The sequence below is a fragment of the Lagopus muta genome, chromosome 4 (assembly GCF_023343835.1).
Source record: "Lagopus muta isolate bLagMut1 chromosome 4, bLagMut1 primary, whole genome shotgun sequence".
NCBI lineage: Eukaryota > Metazoa > Chordata > Aves > Galliformes > Phasianidae > Lagopus > Lagopus muta.
The window spans coordinates 34,679,967-34,698,223 of NC_064436.1; the positions used below are offsets into that span (position 1 = coordinate 34,679,967).

At 38.0% G+C, this 18,257-nt stretch overlaps 1 protein-coding gene across 2 annotated transcripts in view; it reads left to right on the top strand.

The window, feature by feature from the left end:
* Window positions 1-575: 575 nt before the first annotated feature.
* The window catches only part of PRDM5 (PR/SET domain 5), a 103,881-nt gene continuing 86,199 nt past the window's right edge, over window positions 576-18,257 (top strand). Inside the window, exons 1-2 of one of the 2 annotated variants that reach the window (XM_048942675.1) lie at window positions 576-598; window positions 1,006-1,164. The gene's annotated coding sequence lies outside the window, so the exon portion shown is untranslated. Of the gene's footprint in view, window positions 599-1,005; window positions 1,165-2,465; window positions 3,360-18,257 lie in introns of those variants that run through there. The other variant, XM_048942676.1, reaches the window with a different exon arrangement.

Sequence of the window (18,257 nt, forward strand, 5' to 3'; positions counted from 1 at the left end):
GAGAAGGAAAATCAAAGAGAAAGAGGCCCAAGCCTGCAGAAAACAGGGTTCTCTTAGACTTCTCACAGGGGAGACAAAAGCTCGATCCCTGTGTAAATGCTCTCCTGTTTCCTTTGGCTTCTTAGTGCTGAGCTCTTCAAGGTTTCCCTTCTGCTGCTCCCAGCAATTTCAATCTGCAGACTGAGAGGTAGCAGCAAGGTTTCGTAGCTGTACAAGCTCCTGCCTCATTCCATACGTAGTTTGTTTTGCAATTCTTGAAGATGCAAATACTCTATTATGAAGTCTAACAAGAAAAAAGCTGTTGTGTTTGATTATATAGTAAACCTAATAATTGAAATTTAGATTTTCCTGGAGATGATCCCTCCTCCTCATTCAAAAACATCTGTGATCTCTTAAGCTGGATGACTTTGGTAACACAGGGTAAACCTGCTGGATTATGGTAACAGGGCACAGGTGAGAAGTCACTACAGGTAGGAATCCCTCAAGGACCAGTCTGATACCAGCGTTGACTCAGTGGTTGCAAAGGATATATATTTCCCACTTTCCCCTACCCAAAAAGCCACTGAATCCTGTAGGTAAAGGTGATGCTTGCTCTTCTGTAAGCTTTACATTAGTGATATTATTTATTTATTTGTTTAGTTACTTATTTATGTCAGGGAATGGTATTCCTTCCACTGATATGTTACATTATTTGCTTCAAAATGTGCATTTTGCAGCCATTCCAGCTCTATTTGTTCTGTTTTTCCACGTTTCTCTGTTGGTTATTCATCCAGTTTGCTTGGCTTTTCTGCCTTTAGTCACTTCTGTTCACATGAGGTAACAAAATGAAAAAATTCCCCAAAATGCATTCATCTTCTATATCTGAATGCTGAATGAATTCAAAGAAAAAGGTCACATCTAGCTTTTCTCCTACAGGAATTCTTTTCCCTTTCTAGCTTTATTTTTTCTGGATGAAACTGAGGTCATACTAGTATCACATTTACTGATAATGCTATTATCATTCAGGTCTTAACAAAGTCAATTGGATCTGAGAGAGGCCTGAGGGATGCAGTTCTTTTAGAGGATGGAATGGAAGGGCACCAGGATCTGTATGGAAAAAACAGCCACTACCCTTAAGCAGGAAGTGTCTAAAGTGGATTTTAAAGTTAAACGGGTACCTAAAAGGTAAGTTTTAGGCTGGGTGTTTGTGGTTTTTTTAAGCACAAGGTTTGAGAAGTGATAAAACTGAAACACGAGCTTGGAAATAGAGGGTTAAGTGGAGTTTGGTGTGTATGTCTCACTGAGAACAAATGCTGTGCTGCGGTCTGCAGCTGAGGAACGTGCGGGAAGCAGTGCATGGTGGCCCACACTGATGGTAGCTCCTCGTAAATGCATATCAGATTACTGTGACTTCAGAGTTATTTGAGAACTTAAGACACATTTAAGAACTAAAGACACATTTCAATAAAGCAAATTGCTTACACTTGATTGTGCTGAGAACTCTTGAAGCTGAAGGCTGGTCTACACTATAAAAAGCCCTTACTACAGGTTAAAGGACCAGCACTGTCAAATATGGTGGCGCTATTGGTCTTTGACAGAGCCCTAGGCATGGTTATTTCCCACCTGCCATCGCATCCTGCATGTGGCAGCGTTACAGACATCGGCTTCTCTGTTTTCCACAAGTGGTACTCATTTTTATCTTATCTTGTAAAAAAAAAAAATACTGCTACTAATAAAATCAGCAACAGACTTTGTACTAGTGAGTGCAGCATTTAGTTCCAAATCCAGACTGTCACACAGTGATGCTAATCTGGTCAACAGTCCTGCTCAGTTTTAAAGCCACTTTCAACAAGCACTTCAGGTTACAGAGTTACTCCAGGGGAACTTCCTTTTACTTCTCAGATAACAGAATTCAAACTCCCCAGTTTAGATACAGGTGTGTATTTCATTGTCCTGCTTGTCCAGTTCCAGTAATGTAATGGTTGAAAAGTGTGATGTCTGCTTGCTGTGTTTTTGTCTGCTTTAGAAGCGCAAGCCTATTTCCCAGAGAAATAAACTCAATCTTGTCAGTGAATGAAATTAGTAAACAAAGAAACTATGCTGCTGATGGGTTTCGGTCCAGAGGGCTATTCTCATAGCAGTTTGGTATATCCCCTGGTGCTTGCATTGACTTTATTAGTAGCTACCTGGTGCAGTTTGTGTCAGCTGGTTCCCTGTCTATAATGCAATGCTCTGTGTCTGCAGAGGGACCTGCTGTGGCTGGAAGTTAGCAGAGGGTTCTTCAAAGCAGATCACATTTCAGGGCCCGGGCTTTAAAATATGGTGCTCTCTAGAGAGTACAAGGACAATGTGGATTGACAGCATTTGATAAATAATGTGCGCAGTAAATTAAAGTTGTTTCTTTGTCCAATAATTTATTTTAATATTTGGGAAAGGGAGGGTGTTTGGCTTTTTTTTTTCCCTCCCAGTTGTAATCTGCATTCTTCTTAACCACAAACTAATTGCTTACAATGGAGTAAGGCAAACCATTTCACTCTATTTTGATTCATTTCCCTTTTGCAATTTCACTGTACAAGCATTCTTGCAGGTCCAAGCTAAAAAGTACAGATAAAGTCTCAGCACATACAAAGAAAATATTTGGTAAGATTCTGGATGCCAGAGTGCACATAAAGTTCTTGCCCTGGTGCAGAAAGTTAGGAAGGAGTATTTAGAGATATTAACATTTTTCTTATGTCCTCTTTCATTTCACAATGTTTACTATTAATAAAAAGGCCTCCTAGCAATTCAGTGATTGTAGGAGTTTAGAGGAATGTGAAAGTTTTTTCTTGCCTGTTATACACCTTTTATTTTTCTTACTCTTAACTTCTTGCCCCTTGTTTTCACTCAAACACTCCTGCTTAGAAAGCACAACAGAATAGGCTGTACAGTTTTGGCTAGTGAACCAACTGACCAATTTAACTTCCTCTTCTGGGAAACAAGCAATGATATTGCTAAAATACACAGGGCTATGGCATGTCAACACAGTCACTGATGAGGCTATGGAAACCTGAGAAATACCCATAAGAACTCTTTTCTCTGCCAGCCTTCCCTCTTGCATAGTTGTTTTATAGCAGTATGGGTACAAAATAAAACTACACTGAAGAAGATGACTTTTTTTCCCATCTGCTTTTACCTCACTGAATTTCACTGATTTGAGCATCTGCATCAAGTGCAAGCCCATAGGGATAAGTCAGTGTCTTCCTCAGGTGTGCAGCTCCATCTCAGCTCTGAGAGCATGCAGCTGAGCTCCATTACTAGCCCACTGCTGCAGCCAAGTGACCCTGCTTCCTTTAACAAGCCTTCTAACATGAGCTGTAAAGTGCACCACTCCTGCCTTGGAGGTAAGATAAGAGTGAGTTTGTACAAGTACTTCTCCTTGCTTGTGTCTGACACAAAAGTTTTTTAATTTATGAAGGTTAAACTATGATGCTTGCTTAATACTAGTCAGGAGGAGAAGTCTTCCTCTGCTCTCTGAGGAAGCAGTGAATAAGCCATTATTACAAGCATGCCTTAATGATGTAGTGGTAAAGATAAAAATACAGTTAATTACTGGCTTTCTGGGTACTAATGCAGTGTTGATGTATATGTTGATCTCATTACCTGTTTTGTCCATTTCTGCTATGCCTTTATTTTAAGACTGGTTTAATATGGCAGTTTGTGCTGTTTTTATGTGGTAGCATGGATTGACTGTAAGCTGCTTCAAGCTACAGGTATTCAGAGTCTTTAATGTTCTGATCTTAATGGATGCTCTACACCTGTGTGCTAGTATTCATATTACTTGCTTAATTACAACACTAGCTACATACTTAGTGCTTGAAATATGATAGAAAAATCTGAAATAAATTTTCTTAAATGTAAAATTTGCCTTAGCTTTTGCTGTATCATCAGGGAGAACATTTGCACCTGTATGTGATAGCGCCTCTATGCATCACTGGGAAACAATCTCAAGCAACTGAAGTGGAATCTTCCTCCTTTTGAAGTCAACAAATTTCTGTTTTGACTCAGTCAATACTTCTGTAAATGAGTTAAATGCAGGCAATTTAAGAGAAGGCCATATCCTAAATTTTGCGTGTGCTAATTCATCTTTCAATTACAATAAGCAAAGCTTGGTATTATGTGGATAAGCTTCAGGTGATGATTTTCCAGAAGGCAGTAATTCTCATCAAGCTTACTCCTATTAATTTAAGGGACAGGAGGGTCTAGCCATCCCTGAGCACTCTTGAAGAACCTACACTAGGCACTCTGTTTGCCAGGCAACTGATGCAGGCACAGAATTTGATGGAGTGATTCTCATGTTGTATGGGGCGCTTTCAGTTCTTAGTAATATCTAATATAACACCTACTAGAAATATTTGGTAGTGCTTAGTTGTCTTACTTTATTGAGAGAAGCATATGTAGCAACAGGCAGCTGAAGTAACTGTACCTTTCTGCTCCAAGGGCTTAGTTTTAATAAACTATTGTCTGTTAATCTTATAATGAATACCTTTCTACCAAACTTGAATTCTCATTTTAATTGTCAAAACTTCTCAGTTTTGTAAGTCTGTCAATGAGGAGTCTGACTGACTGGAAGATAAAAGTAGGACCGCCTAACATTTAATCACAAATCCGAAATACTGTATTATCTTGCTTTGCTTCTAAATTGAGAGACAAGTAATTTTCTGCGCACCCTTTAAGAAAAATGATGGGCATTTTGGATGAGAGGTCAGGGAGGTCAGAGTCCAGGTTAGAAAGCGATCAGATGTTTAGTTATTAGTGGTTCAACTTAGTTGCTGACCTGTTCATGCCTATTTGATACTTGTGCTGTTCTAAACCTGAGATTGCTCAGTACTTTGGGTGAAACAGAGTGTTGCAGAATTAAAAATAAGATTATGAAGTTTTTGTAGAGTATAAGATTTTAGTTGTTTTTTTTTTTTTTTTTTTTTTTCTCCCCCCCATACTTTGTTGATGCTTACAGTACTCTAATCTCTGCTTGATTTCCCTATCTCCCCTGCTTTCAAAATGCTCTCTGGCAAAAATTGCATTCTTCTGTTGAACTGCTGCAGCTGTTTCTGGCTGTGTAGGTTCTACCTGTATGTCTGTACATGTAGAGGAGAAGCTGGGCTTCATGTGTCACTTCCATACTACATTTTTTTTCCCCAGTAGTGTTTTTTTGAGGAGAGCCTTTCATTTGTTGTCTTTGAGTATGGTATGGATTTTGGAGCCTGTTTAGAGTGAAGCAGTGAAAATTTAAGATAGCAACTGGTAGAATTCAGAGATGGGTTAGTCTTCTAAACAAGTGTCTAGACTGGTTTATAAGCTTGTGTTATTAATTCTGTTAGAAATGCAAATTCTCCATTTAAGCTGTTCAGTAGTTTCAAATTCTTCTTTTTAGAAGAATGCTTTTATGACTTGTCTAAGGTCTGCATAGTTGGTTAGCTTACATGAGCAACTAATGCTGACATCAGAGTATGTAGGACATTTTCCCTCCCCTACTGCACTACTTCTTTAAAACCTTGTATTTTAACGGAAAAATGTTTTAAAATGCAAGTTCAGGTGAACAGATAACTGGCATTTGAAAACCTATTTGTGTCATTTCTTTTCAGTACAACTTGCTCTTTAATGATAAATCTCTGCCCATTTAACAAAAAGACTAATTTATCTCATATTGCAATCATGATTAAATAATGGGTGTATAGTTGGCGTTCTGATCTTGTAATCAGTGTATAATGAAAATCTACTGATTTAGGGTATGTTTCTGCCTGCTGAAAATTGTACAGTTAAGATTTGCTTTGAGATAGATGAATGTTTATCATGCACTTCGAAAAGGTGCTCTTTCCTCCTCTGAAAACTTCTCTTCCTGAGCAAATCTACTATGAAAAACTGGAAAAGAACATGTGTGAATCTTGGGTGAATAGTCGCTCTTAATAGCCATACTGTTTGCCTATAAAGAGGGAAATTTAATCTCAAAGCCAGGTAACTTACTATCTCACTAGGGTGTGGTGATGTTGGTGGATGTTTCAAGTAATTAAGAGTGGTCCGTCCTTTTGTTCTTTCTTGGAATTAGATCTTATTCCCCAGGATAGAGAAGATGAGTTAATGTTTTGAGGACTCAAGGAAGAAAACTCTGCTGGTGTAAGCAGGACTTGTGTGTGGGCTGTCGGCACTCTGGCTACTTTTTCCTCTCACACAACCACGCATATGCCAGCTGCAGTCTGCCCCTATCATTATTACTGTGCTCATTCTCCTCAACTGCCTATCACACATCTGGGAAGCTGAATGGGAAATAAATACAAATACATTACTTCAAGGTCTTTTTTTTTTCCATGGCGTTATAATTAGAAGCTGGAGGCATAAATTTCTCGCCGGAGTTTAACATTGAGGCATTGTTCCTCTTCTTTTCTCTTTTCATGAGTTCTGTATCTTTGTAGCCATTCTTCTACAGAACAAAAGATTGTTTTAATGGGTGACATATTTAAAACTAATGGGTAGGTACACTGAGCTAGCGTATTTATTGTGCTGTTCTAAAGAGCTGGTATTGCCTGCCTTTAGAGCAGGAGAGGCTGCAGGCTGCCTGCAGATGTTGACTGGACAGACAAGTTGCTCATGAGTGATTCCATTATGTTTCCTCACATCCCTTTCTGAGTAATGTTGGGCAACTGCTCCTAACCTCTAATGGCTTCCTTATGTTCTTTCACCCTCCTTTGTTCAAATGGTGTAGCTGGCTGCTGAGGAGGACAGCACATGACAATGGCCAGTGCAATACAGTTAGCAGGCACATGGCACGTGACAGTTTATAGACAATGCACTGGTTCTGTTTCTTCTGTAATTGTTGACTGAGTGCTGGGTAATTTGGCTCATGCCCTCATCACAGAGGGTGGAACAAGCCCAAATGACATGAAGAAAATACAATGCCTGATTGAAGTGAGTTACAAGTTTCCGGATCCTATTCAGTTGCAGGTTACTTGTTGTTATTGATAGTCAGTCCCCTTCTGTCATTGTGCTTGGGATGTTTGATCGCTTTCCTCCAGCCTTGTGCACTCAGCGTTACAGATGATTGTATAATTACTCAGTCTAGCAGTCACAGCAAGTTTTGCTGTGCCTGGAAGTTTTGATCAGCAGCTCCTACTTTGGGTGAAGAATGAGAGAAGTGGGAAAGACTGGAAAGTTATGACATGCTTTTTACCAGATCCTCATGTTGATTTTTTTATACCAAAGTGTGAGGGAAACGCTTTTGAGATCATTGCTGTTTCTGGTATAAGTATGTGTACATAGCACATGAAATTGTCACTTGACCTCCCTTCTCCAAGAAGTACAGCATGATAAATGCACTACTAATATGCTGCACGTAGTAAATTAGTGTTGTCATGATTAAGTGAAATACTAAAATACCTTCATTAGTGGAAAAAAGTAATGAGCCCTGGCCAGGGCTCTGAGGTAAGTTGATCTGGACCTCTTTCCTCAGTTGATATGTCCTGGCAGCTAAAAAGGCTGACAGTACCCTGGGATGCATCAGGCAAAATTAGAGAGCATCCAAAGGAGGGCCATGAATATGGGGAAAAGTCTGAAGGGCAAAGTGGCTGAAGTCCCTCAGTTTGTTCATATCAGAGCAGAGGCTGAGAGGAGGCTTCATGGCAGCCTACAGTTTATCACAGGAAATGGAGGGGCAGCGCGGAGCTCTGCTTGCTGGTGGCAGTGACAGGACTTGAGGGAACAGCATGGAGCTGCATCAAGGGGAAGACAGGCTGGGTGTTAGGAAAAGGTTCTTCACCAGACGGCAGTGGGCATGGCCCTGAACTGCCAGTGTTCAACCAGTGATTGAACAGCGCTCTCAAACATAGGGTTTGAGTTTTGGGTGGTCCTTTGTGGAGGTAGGATTTGGCCTTGATGATCCTTCTGGACCATATCCACTTGGGATATTCTCTGAAACCTCAGGTTTTCACTGAACAAAGCCTACATCAGACAAACCTCTTACTGCAGAGACGAGAGAAAAGACAAACTAGACATGGGGAAGGGCTTGTAAACAAATCTCCTGCTGCTCCCTTTGTCATTGCTTCCAGCTTTGGTTTCAGTCAGATCTGTGGCTTTTGTAATTGAAGCAGACTGGGTTTGCTTTGGTCCCTATCATTTTTTTTCCTTTGCTACTGGGGCTTGTTTCTATATTCTCCCACAGCTCTCAGCCATCTTGAAAGCCTGCACTGCAACTCACACACTCTCTGGGAGATTAATACAGTACAAATGTCTGCTGCTTGGACAAGGCCAGTGGGTATATGTGAGTGAGCAAGTATACGCTTGCAGGTTACTCAGGCTAGTCACAATATCTGGAGATGATTTATGTTTCTTCTCTCCATTTGAATGTGAATTTTGTTCACTTGACATTTTCTATATCCTTGTCTTCATTTCTGTTGGGAGAAGAAATGTGGAAGAAAGATTTTTAGTATGTGATCTATGTCATAAAACTTAGAGTTGGCTAAGAATGTGTTGCCTTTGAATTTTGCTCATGCTATCTCTAGTCCTACTGACCCTGGGCTGCTGTAGCACTCAGTATCATATTGTGTTTGAAAACCATAAATGTCTTTATTTATGATTATTAGAATTCTGTTTGTTTTGTGCAATTACTATGACCTGGAAATGGTGGGGGAGTACTGTGAGATGATACTACAGATGCCATAATCAGTAGCTACTGGTTCTTAAATTTCTCAAAGTGTACATTTCTTACGCAGAAAGTACTTCAGGTTTACTTTTATTAGTTTATTGAAACCTTTTTAATTAGCACTTCTTGCTAATAGCTTTCATCATAGGCATATATTGGGTCAAATAGCCATCTGGTTATTGCGTGAGGGAGTTATGTGACTTTAATCTGATATAACAGTAACTATTAATAATAAATTTTCAAAAGCCAACCCAAGAGTATTAGTTAGATTAATTGCATTCAACCAAGCGTAGGCTATTAAGAGTTGAAATCTTTGCAATGAACAAACGCAACATGTCTGCTTAATGTTTTGCTCCCAATCTTTTAGGTTTTTCATTTTTTTTCTTATCATTGTTCAAGGTTAGTTATTATACACATCTACCCAATAACTTTTACTTCAGTTTCTAAACTAAACTAACTGGAAGCAAAGCACTGTTAAATACTATCTCACAAATGACTAGATAGAATGACTCCATCTTGAGAAATGATAGTTTCTTTCTAAGAAAGCATGAGAAGGGAAATGGAGACTGTGCTTGTGCTGTTATTTGCTGAGAGCTCAGTGAATAAATGTGTGCCTGTACCTATGTGAGGAGTGGGATGGATGGGTTCCAAAAGCCACTGGTTAGACAGGGAGGACCTCAGGAGCTGCGTACTGAGTGCTCTGCATAGAGTGTCTCCTCTCTCCTGCTCCTTGTTTAGAGTATCTTCATACTGTAAGAATAATCTTAGGTCAGGTAAAACCATGTTAGTCACTCTGTAGCCTGTGACTGTGCAGGTTGCTTTGCCCAAATGAAGTGTATTCAGCATGCAGGTTGACCACAGCCATATTGTACAACAATGGCTAACTGTGGCGACAGCATTTCATTCAGCTTTTCTGTGATGAATTATTATAGCTTGGACAGACTTCAATATAATATTGTAAAGGCATGTTAATGTCTTGTACTTCTTGAAAGACACGCTTTTTAAATAAGATGCAGCTGCATTGTATTTTCAGTCTGTTCTCTTGCTGCTTTATGACAAAAGATGACTAACTCATTTACGGCAATACTGAGCAGTAATAACCTTGAATGTATAAAGCATCCAATAAATAGATGTCTAGATGCCTTAGGGTGCCTGACAGGCTATAACTTAAAACATAGCTTCTAAAAAAGTGGTATGATGTAACACAATGGAACTGATGGAGAAACAGCAATCCTATTGTGTGATAAACAGAGTCGTGTCCCACAAACAATATCAAATCCAAACTCTTTGCAGCCTGACCCAGGAGGGTGCCATTGTTTCCTCTGAAATGTCAGAAGAGTGTACACTTGAGCTTAGAGAAAGCATTTTCATAGATGCGCATGGTAAAAGAAAACCAGCCACAGCTGTAGGATTTGTTGGTCTTGTTAACCCAAGATGAGTACTTTGGAAAGGAAGCAACGCAGAGGCTGACTTAGTTTCAAAATACGCTTGTCTTATGTCTATAAGTGTACAAATTAGTCTAACAATTTTTCAGTTTGTTTCTCTTTACCAACTTCATGTAGTTACACCTCTTTAAGTCAGTAAGCAGTTCTTAAACTGCTCTTGAAATTGACTAATGTCCCAACGTGTGGGTTTACAAGGCTGTATCAGGTTCTGTGTCAGGTTCTCGGTGAAGAGCAAAAGTAGTTCCTGAAAGTGTGTTGCATGAAATTCTTTTCCCCAATTATTCCAGACGTCTCTGCTTTGTGAAGCCAAGTAGACTCATGAAGGTTTAGACAAGACAAGGCTTTGTTTAAGAGTTGTTTGGCTCATTTTACCATTGCATGTAGAGAACACAAAAGTATTTATTCTTTCCCAGTTTTGGGAGTAAAAAAACATATTATTATCTTAAATCCTTCCAATCCTTTCAAGATTGAGTAACTCGACTAAGCAACATTGAGCCACATAAGATATTTGTAATCATATAACTTAATCTTTGAGATAACTATGGGTTTTCTTAATTTTTCTTATTTTCTTTTCTTACTAGTTATTCTGCAGTTGATCCTTATACACCTCGGAAACAATATCTGAAAATTGTTTGAATTGTGTACTTGATTACTGAATCTTGTTACATCTTTTATAGTTGGAAAGGATTGTACTGAAGATCTAGCCTTCCATCTTGTGTAAAGAAGATTTGGAAATATGACTCCTAAAGTTAAACAAATTATCCTATTAAGTATAGTGAAAGACCACTTTGTGTACCTTTTCTTACTAATAACAATACAATGGCCTGTGTTCGTAGTTCTCTTATTTGATGTTGTGACTGTCAAAAGGGGAAGAAATGGGCAATTAAGTATTCTCTGGAGACGGGCAGTTTGGCCAATTTCCAAAACAGCACATTTCAGACTTGTATCTGTCATGTCGTCCTAGCTAAATAATGCAAGAATACAGTGCCCCCAGAAGCACACTAGCCAGAAATTTACACATCAGAGCAACAAAAAATTTGTTTGTCAAAAGGACTTTGAATTTTTTTTTTTTTTTTTTAGATTGTGGCTATTTAAAAATGAGCATTTCTCATAAAGATTAGTAGAGCATATGAGAAAGCACAACTTAATTTATGGAAATTGATGCTATTCAGTAGATGTTCATAACTCAGAATATTAGTTATTGAAATGCAATGCTGCAAAAGTTGTTGACAACACAATCTAGTTTTTAAGATGCAAAAAGAGAAATGGAAACATTAATTCCAGTGAGCATTGGGTTGGTGTAAAGCCTCCAGATTGTGTTGTTTTTTTTTTTTTAAGCTTATATCAACAGGCACCTTGCAGTTCTTTTTGTCTCTGATTGTACATTTTCAGCAGACTTTACTTCGAATTCTGAACATCTGAGAGAGAATTATTAAGTACCCCTGGTGTCAGATGGAAAATAATGGAGGATTACAGTTTTCAAATGGAAGCACTCAGATGAAAAGCTATTTATTTACAAACATTCATCCTGCCTAGTATAATGAAAAACTAATTCCTGACATTTGTTGGTGTGTGTAGTAGCTTAAGTCTGAATATCCTGCACCACATGGCAGACCTCAAATGTAGAGGTTTGTGATGAAATATATCATCCATCTGCTATGAAAATATTAACAAGTCACTGCAAGTTCATAGTACAGTATGGTCAGCTGTCTTCTGGCTACAGGAAAACTCAGCACGATGTTCCATGGCCATGTTCCTTTTTCCGTGATGGGAAAAATACCTTACAACATTCAAGGATCAATAAAGAATTTATGGCATGGTTGAACTGCTATATATAATAAGCTAAATGATAAAGCATAAGACAGGTATGGAGAGGGAGCCCCAACTTCTGGTGAGTTTTGTTTGTTTTTCAACAAATAAAAATAATTGTATAGAGTAGGAATTGGCTTGGGGACAAAATTTGTTACAAGAAAATCTCTCAATATTAGCTTGCAAGTAGGAGAGGAAGTATGTAAATGTAAGACTTAATGCTCCCAGAAAGAGTATATGATCAGCTCAACGCAAGGCCTAATGAGAAGTAGGGTCTAACTAAGTCTGGCCTCTAAGCAGTAGGGCATGTATGTGAATGGTTAGTGTTGAAAGAAGTAGTTTAGTAGAGAGAAGCTGAATCTGGAATGTGATTTACCATTAATGAAGAGAGAAAAGTGGATCAGAATGTGAAGGGGCTGAAAGGGGAAAAAAACAGGGTGGGTGAGATCAGTTTAGGAAGTCACACTTAAACTGAAATAGTATGCTAACGAAATAATTAGCTGAGGAAGACATTTTTAGGATGCTTAAGGATGTGGCCCAGAACTTCATTTACTATTGGAAAAAATGATTCTGACAGTTCTTATTACTAAAGAAAATAGTGGCTTACACTAAATGTTTTTGTTGTTGTTTTCCTGAGTGGAAGAAGGATTTGACAGGGAAGTAATTTCTAGGTTGAAATGTTTACCGAATTAAAAAAATACTGAACTAGAAGAATTAGCGTAGAAGAAGTAAAAAAAGAAAGCGGTCCCTAAAAATAGCTTTGAAAGGAATCTTTCTCAGCAAATCAAAATACATTAGGGAAAGAATAACTTTGGTTTTTCAGAGACAAGCAAACAGACAAAACGCTGTCGGAACTGGGGAGAAAAACAGACACTGAGTAGATGGGGCTTGTCATACTCTCAATAACCAAGTTTAATTGCTTAGGAAAGTATATTATTCCATCTAAGAGTTTGAGGTTTTAAGTGGTAATACAATATATGCCTTAAGCTGACTCTGTGTCAACACAATTTGTTCTAGGTACTTTCAGTGGCCCTACCTGGTGATTACTCATAGAAAGGGTGCCATTGTCCCCAAAGCAAGGAGAGCTGTAAAGGCATACACAACTCTTGCTAAGCTCTGCTCTTTGATTCTAATGGTTTAATTTGATGGTACTACACTTCTCATGCCTGCATACACCAGTATGTCGTGTGGACTAAAGCAATATGGTTTCACATTCGGCTTCTTAATATTGCATACCAAAATCACAGTTTTTGGTTTTAAAATGCCACATGCATTTGGTTTCTTTGGGAAAGAGAGTAGTGGAAGAAAAAATAGCAAGTCTTTTTTTTTTTTTTTTTTTTTTTTAGCCTGAACTCTGTAGAACTCAGAAATAGAACAAGAAACCTGACTAGTCAGTATGCTATTCCTCTAGCCATTTTCTCCTTAAATAATGTGATTACTTGAGCTGAAAGCTCCCTGAGAACTCCAATGCAAAATATGAACAGGCAAAGGTCTTTTTCAAGCTGGTTTGGATACTGCAGTGTAGAAAGGTTGGGAAGTCATTTGCAATGAACCCATACAAAGTTAATGACATTGTACCTAGTCAGAGAAACTGTCTTGGCAAACTAGGAATATCTGACAAAAATTCTTGCTCTCTGATCAAAACTAAACCCTACTGGCATGCTGGAAAAGTGTGGACATACATGAACAAAGAAGAGAGAGGCTGACAATGTTGCAAGCATTCTGCAAATGGTCTACTATCTACACTAGTCAAAGACTACTCTTAAAATGCTGGTCCTATTCTAACTGCATTGAAGGGAAGTGGATGAGGTTGGAAAAGAGATGTATAGATCCAGGAGGCAAGTTTTCAAAACGGTGCAAACTTGATTAAACTTCAGTGACAAAACCTTTTGTGGAAGAGTGAATGTACAAACTGGGAATGAAGAATCATTATCATGAGTAGCAACCCTTCTAGGATCTCTGTCAGCTACCAGAACCAAATTCTGATATTGCTAAGGGTGCTGCAACAGGCTAATATTCTAATACTTAGGATGCAAGAACTACTAAAAGGAGAAAATAGTATTTGCCTTTCTGATTTCAGTTGGCTGCGAGAGGGAAGAAGGAGGAGAGGAAAGAAATGTCAAGTAAACTTTTAAGGATAATGGCATACCATCTAATCCAAGAGTGTCCAACCTGCTGGTTTTATGATTTTATTGCCCTCATTTTTATGTTTTAATAAGGAGTATTAAAAGTAGTTTGTTACTTAAAGGCATAAACCACAGTATGTATTTTATATGTGACCTAAGACAATACTTCACACAATATGGCCAAGCCAAGCCAAGATGTTGGATGCTCATAATTCTAAACAAAGAATTACCAATTAAAAACCATTCTGTTTTCTGGAGAACAGATTTTTTTCTCCTCTAAGCTGTGGCATGCTTCAGGGGTTGGCATGCACACTTCAGGAATCTTGAAGATCATTTTGTCCTTAAATCTTTCTATTTTGTCTTAGAATATGACATATTAACTTATTAAGTCTGACCCTTAATTAACTGTTCCTTGGGTGGAGAGAGCATCTTAACATGCTTCGGGTGTGATGTTGCAATAAGTATTAGAACTCCAGATGAGGAACTTGTAATTGTTTTGTTTGTTGCAACACATGGATTTCTTCCATGGAATTCCATTTGGGACACACCAGCTTCCATGACTGTGTTAAAGCTTTCTCCTGAAAATACCTCATGCCTTTACAACGAAGTTATGTAAGTTCCTGACGCTATCAGACATCAAATCTGGAGGCTGTTAGATATCTTAGTGTTTTTCAATGCTTCACATAGTTCTAAACAAGTAACTACAGTCTAACGTAGAAACATATTTAGTTTCTCTTTGTGCTAGATTGCCAATGAGTTAACACCTACTATTTGCATTTTGGGGTTGGGGTGAAGAGTGAAGTGTTGTTGGTTTTTTTTTTTTTTTTTTGTTTCCTTTTTTCAAATAGCTCAGCTTTGAATAGACTACGGGTATGCCCTAGAATAGGCCATAGGAAACACATTAGAAAGAAAACACCTGACAGTATCTACCTTGGTGTGTGCACAAGCAATTCAGAAAGTAAAAAACAGAGCAACAGGAATACAAAATATATGAAAGGCACCTCCTGTTCAGTCAATCTGAAGTAGTTTGGCTGCAAGAGAACATCTATTTAGCTATTATATAAAAAGCATAGTTACCCTTATGTAAAAGTAAGACAATGAAAGATGAAATTAAGAATAGGAAACTTTAAAAGAATTATCATTTGTGTTATAACAGTCCAAATTTGAATGTTATCCCTTTTATATAACTTAATAGATTACTTGTCCTTCATTATTCACTGCGTTATGTGTTGCAGGTTAAAACTAAATATGTGGATTTGATTTACTTCATTTTATTTGTAATGTATTACTTCAGAATGAATTATTATACTTCGAGATATATTCCTCAGACTGTTTTGGTCCACAACAATTAATTTGAATTACTCGGTTGAAATTAACGCCAGAAGTTTCAAAACATTCTTCTTGAAAGTATTAGGCCAATGAAAATGGAACACAGCTGCCATTTTGTATTTCTTTCCATATTTTTTTGCAAGTACATTTTGTGAATAGCAACCAAAGTATTCATAGCTGGTTAAAAATGTAAAGCAAAAATGACGAAGTTATGACAATACTAGGAAACAAAACATAAAGTAACTGTACATGTGTTAATTAAAACTGTGGTGAATCAGATAAAGCAGAAACACTGCAAATTATAATAGCAACTGGGAAAGAATAATGGAACTTATCTCAAAGTCTTTTCCGCAAATCCTATCCTGGTTGTGATACAAATGTGTGTGTGGGGAGTGGGAACAAACCATGAGCCCTCAGTGCTAAAAGCTTGTTTAGGGGGTGGTGCTAAGCTTGATATGTCCTTTTTGTAATTTTTTCCCTATCTTTAAACTTCCTTGTTGGGTTGATTTAAATAAAAATTATGCTCATGTACATGCTAGTGTAGTCTCACTATTGCAATCAAGTATGTTCCGTGCAGTGGAGCAGAAAACATGAATCTCATTTACACTTCCTTATAAACTCAGTGCTCCCTCAGGAAGAGGAAGGGACTGACTGAGCTTTCCTACACCTGGATCGTTGTGAAAGAAAGTAAAGTTTTCAATTATTTATATATAGTTTTATACTGCCATTTCAACAGTGTTATCTTCTTTTTTCAATGCTCTGATTAATTAAAGTTCTCAACTTTAGGTAAAGCCAGCATGTTTCATATTCAGACTCCACTCTACTCTTCAACCTCTCTGTAGTCCTTTTTTTCCAGGACTCTTACTAAAGAGAGCTGTTATTTGAAATCTCATGGGATCCTTTTGATACACCTTTTCTTAATTATATGAGCAAATAATTTCATATTGTGTACATAGTGTAACTGTTTTCTTCTTATTCTTCGAGCGTCATGTACTGCTGTTTAGCCCAGCTGTGGCAGATCAACTTTCTTGAGTAATAACAGTATTGCCATTAATCTGGGCTGAGGACTTTCATACAAGCCACTTATTTTCTCTGGGTGACTGTGGTTTTCTGCATGTGATCTTTGTTCGAGTTGTGCACGCAAACCAGTTTCTCAGGCATGGTTTTAGAACACGAGTGCCACTCATTAGTTCAGTTAAGCCATCTAGACAACACTGAATAGTTCTTGGCAATGGAGTTGTTTCTGTGAACGCAAACATTCCTGGACTGATTGTTACCCTCCCCTCAATTGCACCTGTCTTAGTGCAAGTGCCAAGAAAAACTATCTGAATACAAAGTAAAGAGAGAAACACCTTGGCAGGTGTTTCTGAGGGAGTGGAGAACTTGAAGATAGCAAATCATTATGTGTGGTGATTTCTCTGTAAAAACAGATAACACTTTCTGAAATATCAAGTGCAGCGAATGTTTGGTAGTGACTTTCTAAGAAGAAATCAGTTGATCTAAGAAGAGATCAATGCAGATCACAGTACATAGGCTTGTTGGTAAGAGGCTTTGGGAAGTGGACACAAAAGCATAGTTCTCAGTCTCAGAAAATGGCCTTAACAATGGACTAACACAAATGTTTTCCATGCTTGTTTGTTAGTGCCTTAACTCAGAAAGATATCTGATCGTTCTGCACTTTCTTTTATTTGGTGGTTGCTTGTATATGTGGACGGGGCCTCGGAGGCATCCCTGCCTGACTGCTGCAGACTGATGGTTCATGAGACTGAGACAGCGAAGTTAATTCTGTCACTGTAGTTATATAACATGGTATGAATGCTTCATGCCTTCAAACTGCTTCCAGTTATCCCAGCAAAACCTACTGTACACGTAGCTTTTGTGGAAGTGTTCTTTTATTTGTTCAATTGGTCATTTTGGAGATGACTTTGCTGTGCCAGCAAGAAAATTCCTTTCTCTGGTGTATTCAGCATTCTCAGTCGAATAGTGTTCATGTCAGAGGACAACAGCAGGCTATATGCACCCACGTTACATATGCATCAAATACAAAACAGTAACTCAAAAACATAATGCTCCACTCTTATTGCTGATTAATGATGAACAAGCATGCATCTTGATATGAGCCTTTCATCATATGAGCCTTTCATCATTCTTGTCTAATCTGAGTCATTTGGAGTTTTGAGATCTCACCCTCCTTGCATATAGGACAAAATAGAAGAGCTGTAACACATCTCTGCATGAATTACAGTGTTACTTTTATGTTCAACAAGGCTGACTTTATCCCTTGCAACGTCCTTTCTATGAACCATTAAGGGTAATATCAACAGCAGATGAAACTTATATATATGGATGACTAATTAAACTCTGAAATCTGTAATGGTGCCAGGGCAGTTGTGAATATCCAATTCACATGATAACATGCATAGTGCTACAAAAGGAGAGATTGTTTCGGCATCAGTTTTGTGCAAAAGCTTCTCTCTTATTTTTCTTAAACTGAAGGAGGCGCAACCAGCTGTACTTCATGCTAGAATAATAATGGATGGAGTTTATAAATGAAAGCAACTATACCTGCTTCTGGAGCTTAAAAGCAAAAGATGTAAGCACATAGCAAGTTATGTTGCAGTATTTCTATAAAGTTATTTTAAGGTGAAATATGGTGTATCACTAAGTCTTTTTATTTTATTTTATTTTATTTTATTTTATTTTTGTTTTTGTTTTGGTGGAGAAAAATACTGAGGACTTCCTAAAGTGAAAATTACTTTTAAAATATTCATAGTCCTTGGAAAATGTCAGAAAATTATGCTAATATTTTAATTTTATATGAACTAAGACAGATTGGCCTCAATTCCATAAAGTGTTATAGTCTAGGAAGGTGTTCAGTTACGCATGTTGCTTTGACACTGG